This window comes from Leuresthes tenuis, unplaced genomic scaffold (genome assembly GCF_036924035.1).
Source record: "Leuresthes tenuis unplaced genomic scaffold, fLeuTen1.0.hap1 SCAF_16, whole genome shotgun sequence".
In the NCBI taxonomy this organism is placed as follows: domain Eukaryota; kingdom Metazoa; phylum Chordata; class Actinopteri; order Atheriniformes; family Atherinopsidae; genus Leuresthes; species Leuresthes tenuis.
In genome coordinates, this window is record NW_027325370.1 from 3636670 (window position 1) to 3644704 (window position 8035).

Here is an 8035-nt window from a genome sequence, read left to right on the forward strand (position 1 = left end):
ATGGAGCTGGTTGACAACTGCTTATTCATCATTCATCACAAGTGCACAGCAGTGTTAAAGAGGGAAAAACATGAATTACAAAGTATGTTCGCAGTAATTGAGATGAGTGTACAGGTGTCACCTCGGAGGACTTTCGATGTAATAAACTCAATTCCCAGCAGCGGAGCGGGGCTGCTGTTGCAACACATTACTGTGCAGTTAAGCACCGTGAACATCCACAAAACAAACCTCTTGGCTTTCTGCCCAGCCCACTGAATCAGGCTTACATGCTGAAAAAGACAAGAATAAACAGCCGAATTAGTTATTACCCCGGCGAGATTGCTTTACAAATGTTTTATACTTGTTGCCAAGCAACTCAATGTGGCTTTACCCTTGGGTCGGAGAGTCCAGTTAATCACAACTTACTTCAGACAAATGGATAATATATTTCATGCATTTTTATTCACTTTCCCTGGAGACTGTGTTTACAGTTCACATTCACATCCGTAGAGGAACTGTATGCTTTGGCTCTATGCATTCAAATGTACTGATTGATGTTTCAGGCTTAGAGCCTTTCTCAAGCACCAGCAAGAGAAAAGCTCAGGCCACACCCTGGTCACACATCACACCCAGTCAAAGTGACGCTTCCTAGCTTTTTAAAAGTCATGATTTCTTTCCCTCAGTGATCAGCATCTCATTTCAGCCTTTTTCTACTATGTACAGTTCACGTTCAGCGTTTTCACACTTTTATTCTACGTTTTAAACATGGCTTGATGCAGAATATAGCAGATTTGTGACCATGCAAATCTCTGAGCTCCATGGAAATATCTAAAGAAGATCGCTGGTGAGAATGTGTGAGAATGACACTTCCTAAGATTGTACTGCAAGTGTGGAAACTGACTCATTGCTATGTGTGCTTGTTGCGCTTGGCTCAGAAGAGTCATCAAAGAGCGTCATCTCACAGTCTCGACATGCAGTTAACGAAACAAAACATGTTCCCGAAGAGTTTTGTGTCCTGAATCGTCAACACTCGGCCCTGTTTCGCTGCTCAGATTCTAGCATAGGACCTCTTTCTGTGAACAGTATGTCTGAACAGCAGCTGCAGGAAACGCCCAGATCAAAATGCTCACACTTTCTGCAGAAAATCTATAGTATTCATGCTATTGTCCTTTAATGAAGACACATCATGAGCGTAACTGTTTTTAATCAGCATCAAAAACTCCAAACTACACACCAAAGAGGATTATTCTTCTCACGTGGGTTACTGTGACACGGGATGTAGTGATTTCCTGCTAACTGGACGGCTTGATCCTCAGATTCCTGAGTCCACATGTCAGACCTATGGCAGCTTAATGAGCCCCACCATCTAAGTTACTTTGCATAAAAGTGTCAGCTTCTGAACTACCTCGTTCTTTTCCACATATCATAATTTGCATAATGTCCGTGGACTAGCTTGTTTTTTTCTGCACATTTAAAACAAGCATTAACTGCTCCAAGTTGGCATTTTGCTCCCCGAATAAATGCACGAACGAATTGTGACGTTAACAAAGTTAACAACGCACCACAGCTGTTCACATCTGTGCTGGGGGTGTGCTGGAGTTGCTGAAGTTCCAGATAGTAGGAGTAGCTTAAAATGTCTTTGTTTTTCTTTTAAAAAAAGCCGACCAATCATGGCGATCAGGACCTTTAAAGAGACAGGAGTTAAAACAATGCGTTTGGGACATGCAAATCCCGCTCAGAGGCGGGATTCAAACCAGGAACCCTCATGCTGTGACGCGACAGTGCTAACCACCATGAAACGTTACAGTTTGTAAACCTGCTATAGTAGGTGCCTTAAATATCATTAACATGGAAATGAGCATTGAATAGGCTTCTCAAACCTTAATTTAAACAACAAATCTGCACAAAAACATAGACAGAGAGTGAACACTAACATTTCTGATGAGTGCAAGTGGAATAGCTCTTATTGCATGTTTCTTATCCCTAGCTTGAGCAGTTCTTACGACTTTGGTGGACCTTAACTCAGCCTAAACTTGTCCTATTCTTCCGTTAAGACCAATAACTGATCGAATAAGGCCGGTAACACGGCCATTATACTTGGCTAGGTCGTGGTAAGTGCTAATTATCAGATGTTAGCTTTGCTAATATGCTTAACTAAGCTTGAGCTCAAAGCACATTGTGCTATTGTAAAGCCTCCCAAAGCCACGAGAACGTGTTTTGTCTTGCTTTGCACTTTGGTTGCATAACATTTTTGTTTTCGGTTAGCATGACTCACATTCAAATCTCTTGGTCAACACAAAATCCTTCTATGTATACTGTTAAGCAAACAATCATGTTCTGCTTTTGCGCTTTGGGCCAGTGTTGCGTTTAACACCAGCAAAGACTCGTTTCAGGTTCAACCTCCAAGACAATTTAGATCAGCAGTGATGGTACCGAGTGTGCATCTTCAACAGTGGCGCCAAATAAAGATGTGAGGGAGTGCTCATATTTCTGCCGTGTGTCCATTGCAGTTTTAAAGAAGTGAAACCCTGAGGAAGGCAGTAGAGATCAAGATTTCTTGGCACTTGAGTCATGCCATGGTGTGACTCACGGTGACTTCACTGGCACACGTCTGGGATGTATGGGGCTAAACTGCAATATGCCTGTTTTATCAGTGAAACGTGTCATCTCCCACGTGGGCCTCACTGATGATGAATATAACAGGAAGCAGGTTTATCCCTCGTTGTCAACATGGTGTGAAGAGGAGTGAGTTTAGTTTTGGTTTGGGCCGGCTTCCCTTTGGAATCTCTCAGTGATCATTTCCTCCATCTTGGCTTTGCTGTTTCCTAATCAAACGTTACCTCATGTGCTGCACTGATGACGTGCGCAGCACACGCAGAGCTGTGTCATTCACACCATCTGGTCCCCTGTCTTTCCAACAAGCTCATCTCAATATTCTTCTATATGTGGAATTTATGGCATACTGAAACAGATGGAGAGGGCTCCAGGTGGTCAGACGTAAAGCTGATAACGAGTGTATGAAGCCTGCTACGTTTTCCTCTCTTTTTTTATTCCATCTTCGGCATTTTTATGCCTATGCTGTACTTTTCTTTTTAAAAGTAAGTAATAGATTGTGTGTTGCTTATTTTAGGGCAGTGGTTTGAGGAAATAAAAATAAAAATAATACAGAGCAATAATTTACCAATTACAAAAAGTATTTGGGACAAAGTGACCGTATTGTTGAATTATTTTGGTTTCACTGATGTTTGAGAAGTATTTGAGCGGTGCAGATGGTGGGTGGAAAGCAAATTTAGCTTTTCTATGCTTAATATTTTCTCAATCATTGGCTGATAAATATATATTTTCAATATTTCAGTCTCCTAGGTAACTTTAGACATGCCATGTCAAGTTGTGGTGTAAAATGGTACTAAAAAAAGGTGGAAAATCTTATGCAACAGGATGTTTGCACAGACGTAAACATCCTGCTCACTTGTCACTTTGATCTTATATCAAATGAGCACCAATTGTTTTTCTGTTGTTTCATGAATTGTGACTTATTTCCATGTACGTTAACATGTGACACACTGAGCAGAACACTGGAAATATAAGACAGCTTTAGGTGAAAAGGCTTTAGATGAGTTGAAAGGACGGCATTTCAGCAGGTTTATATCGCTCAGATTTGTCTCTTTTTGAACAACCAACCGCAGTAAAGCATAAAGTTTCATGAATTGAAGTATTTAACTGAAGTACACTGCGTGGATTTGACTTAGCAAATGTGCCGGGGTTGCCTCAGTTGGTCATGCCTCAGTTCAGCAGTGTTATGAGGTCAGCTGACCACCTGAATATACTGAATGACCAAGATTTCTTTTCTTCGCTGATGATATGAGAATAATCTAAGATGACAATGCCAGGATTCATCGGTCTCAAACTGAGAAAGAGTGCTTCGGGGAGCATGACATGTTTTCCCAGGTGGATTGGCCCCCACAGAGTCCAGACCTAAACCCCAAAGACAATCTTTGGGATTTCATCTGACTCCCCCGACATCAACACAGGATCATGCTGAACCAAAACGCAGCTTCCGGGGGACATTGCATAGGTTAATAAAAGCAGTGCCACAGTGAATATCTGACATAATCAGAGCAGTGTGGAGCTTTTTTTCCTTTCCGGCAGGCAATGTGCAAGCTAACAGGAGCTATTCCTCTCCTGCCTTTCTGTTAATACTTTTGGCTGATGGCAATTTTGCATTTTACTTGTAGTTTAAGTCCAAAGAAGAACAAATAGATTTGATTTATGGTCTGGTTTTCACAGGCATATAGCCTCAATACTGTAGCCATGGTATGTGTTTTAAAGTTACTAACCTTGACTGTGTTTTCCAAGGAGGGGCTCTTATTTCTGACCTTGGCCCTGCATGATACATCCTCCAAGGCCACATAAGACATAACTCACTGGTGCTGTCGCCGTCGATATCCTAATTTGCTATTAGTTAGAGATTACCACCCGAGAGGGGGGGAGAGTGGTAAGCCCATACTTAGCAGAGACTGACCTGAAAAGCTTTGCCTCTCTCTCACATCTTCCCACCACTTTACATCTTCAACGTGTTTTTGTGGCTGCTTGAGCACTAAAAGTGGACTTTAGATGCATTATTATTTTTCCATCTTTAGTTTCAATCTTAGTTTGGCAAAATGGAAGAGTTGAAATGACACATTATCAGATAGATAGATCAGACTTTGGACAGTGCGGTGTCATCACAGACAGCCATTACGTAAGGAACCGGGACGTAAACACCACACAGGCTCTAAATTAAATTACAGGTCCCCGTTGATAAGGTCTCCTTGAAGGATTATCTTGAAGTGAGAGGGGTTCAGCTGCCATTAATCCGCATTTTCACTACCACACCATGCAGGAACCAGTCTAAGGATACCTACAAAGTTTCAGAAATACTGATTGCGGCTCAAGCTTATCAACCAGGAATTCTGTTTATCTCCCTGCTCTGCGTGTAGGCTCTGCTTGGAAGTGCGACAGTCAGATGCTTACACCTAACATAGCCACGGTAATATGGGATTAAGCCTTACGTGCTCTCTTGAAGCATTAGCAGCCAGGACACAGACGAACAAGTGAGCAGTGGTCGCATTAGTCAGCTTTGTCAAAGACAGCGGGCTCTCTGACAAAGCTGAGTAAATATATCCGGCAATGCGTCACAGAAACAATGCTAGCTTTTCTGCTTGTATGTGCCCGATGGATATCAGATACACGTTAACTTCATCCCTCGTTACATGTCTATCTTTCCCCTGTTTTTGTGTATTGTTCAAGATTAAGCTGCACCTGAGGAGAGTTACAAGGTTGCCAGTGGAGAACATGGCAAGCTCTGCAGAGATACCAGCAGCGTCTGCATGTGAGACAGGATTACAGTGTCACTGTGTGACTGTTCTGCCCTTAGACAGACCTCTGTTATAGACAGGCTAAATCTATCCCGGACAACAAACTCCGGCCCATACTCTTTAAATTGTAAACAAATAGTGCGATTCATCAAACTTACCACAATGTGGACAAAGTGTTTCATCTGCTGAGGCTTTTTTTTTTCGAATGAAAAAAAATCAAAACATGAATAAAGACACATTTTTACTTTGAAATTCACCTGCATGACATAGATTTAGACCCAAAAACATTTGCTCACATGAAAGATGTGACATATATGCATCACACCAGTAATAAAACCAACAGGGCTGCAGGTTGGTAAATAAACTATTGCTGTGTTGCCATAAGATAAAGGAATTGCACATATGAATGCGATGCCTGAGGTGTCATATACTTCGACGGTGCCCCGGGGCATTTCAAAGGTTCAGATAGTTTTCAAAACCCAGCCTCACCTGTTTGGGGAGCTCCTTGCTCTTCATAGTGTTTTCTCTTGGTGGTGCTTCTTTATTAGTGGTGTTTCAGACTCTGAAGCCTTTCAGAACAGGTGTTTACACTGCAATATACTATTTTCTGTGTAAATTGCACGTTGTAGTGCAAAAAAACCAGGGATAAAGCTGCTGCTACGCATGTTTGAGACGATGTACACTGTTTACATTTACCTGTAGCTTCTTGTTTGTCTTGTATCTGCGGCACCAGGTGAGCTGCGGAGGGCTTTTTATAGTAGACGGAGGATGGAACATATGCCCTTTTTTTTCACAAGTTGACACATTTTACTCACTGAAATGTCTGTGACATGTTTGTGCACGTAATGCAATAAAGTTTCATTGCAAGCGCTCCCTTTTCTGAGCGCTCAGGCTATTACACACAAACTGACCTGCACTTCTGTTCTCAGATTCTGTCATTTCTCCCATCTTGTTGCGATTTATGTGTTGAACTGGTAAGAATGGAGCAACAGGAATGCTTTGGTAATGGTCCTCCTCGCTTTCCTGTTCGGTGCGACCCCCCCACTGTGACCGGAAGAAGCTGCACTCCTCAGATCAGAGCACTGAGACAAGTCGGGAGGTTTCTTTTCATCCTGAATACAGTTGAATACGTGTCCATCTTCATCCAGAACATATTGTGTTTCCAGCAGCGAATGAGGACTCCACGCATCTGGATCCTGGTGTTTTTACCCAGTGAAGCACGACTTTATAAATGCACTTGATGCAGCCCTGCAACAATAAGACTCCAGGTTCAAATAGGTCTTTCTGTGTGGAGTTTGTGTGTTTTCTCCACTGCTCTGGGTTCCCCCCACAGTCCAAGAATATTCATGTTAGGTTAACTGGTGATTCTACACTTTACAGTGAGCGTAAACGTGGTTTAAAGTTGTAAAGCATGGTTGTTTCTTTGTTATCGCTGTGATGGACTGGCGACCTTTCCAGAGTGTACTCTGGCAGCTGGGATAGGCTCCAGCCCTTTCAACCCCCATGACACTGAGCACTGATAACGGGGTTAGAGTTCAAGGTCGAGACTGACGGTGAGGTTTGAAGAAAGGTAACTTACCAAGTAAACAGAACCTTTCATATGGTATTTCTGGTCTGATAAAACAGTAAACCAAGCACTGAAAGTGCATTTTTATCTCATTTAATTTCATTATTTCTGATCTAGATTTGCAGTTAATGGTAAAATTATTGGAAGTTGATGTTATGTGTGGAGCTAAAGAACTCTACATTACATATTTTCAAATCCAGGTGGGGTAAAACAAAGTGACAGGGTCGTGTTTTTGACTTAGCGCTCCCTTCACAAGCCCAATTATGTGCTCTTTCTTTCCACAATGCGTCCCTTTAAGCAGGAACAGGAAGGATCTGGGAGACTACATGGCTCCCAAGTTAAAGAAAGTCTCCAGGGGTAAACCAAACCAAACAAAGCAAAACAAAAGCCGTATTTAACATAATTCTAAAATAACATGTTTATTTCATATTTGTTGTTATCTGAATGAGCTTTTTCATTATGACTACAATGCTTTCTTTGTAAACATCTGATGTTTGCCTGCTATTGTAACTAGACATAAGTTAGATAAAGCCTCCATGTTTGTGTTCAGCTGCTCTACTTTAGATTCAAGGTTGGTTTTAGTCAGTTACAGAGTGTCCAAACTTGCATTTTTTTCCCCAGTCACTTTCCTGTTTCCTTGCCATTTCACCCTCAGGCTTCAGAAGGCTGTTGTCCCGCTGACAGATCTTTTGTTCTCTGCAGGGTAAAACCATCACACAGACTCAGGCGGACCATGTGGCTTTGAAAAACACTGCTTTACAACACTGACATGAGATGTTGCTTCAGAGGCTAATGAGGAAACATGCAAGTAAAAACAAGTACGAAGCACAAAAAAAGGGAACTTTAGCACAAGCTTTTTTCCTGTTGTTGGCTTGAAAAAGCTTTTTGTTTTTCATAACATTGCACAAGTCCATCCTCAGCGTCTGGATGGATAACATAATGAAATGAATCCTGATTGTGGGGTTGGTGAGAAGGAGTCAACGTGTCTAATATTGTTCAGCAGTGTGTTGGCAGCACACAGATTATTTTGAAGTATCATTCATAATTAACTTAATGACACTTCAAACCTCTTATTATCCATGCTCTCGCCTGTAGGTATTGTTGCTCCGTTAATCAAGATTAACTCAGTTTT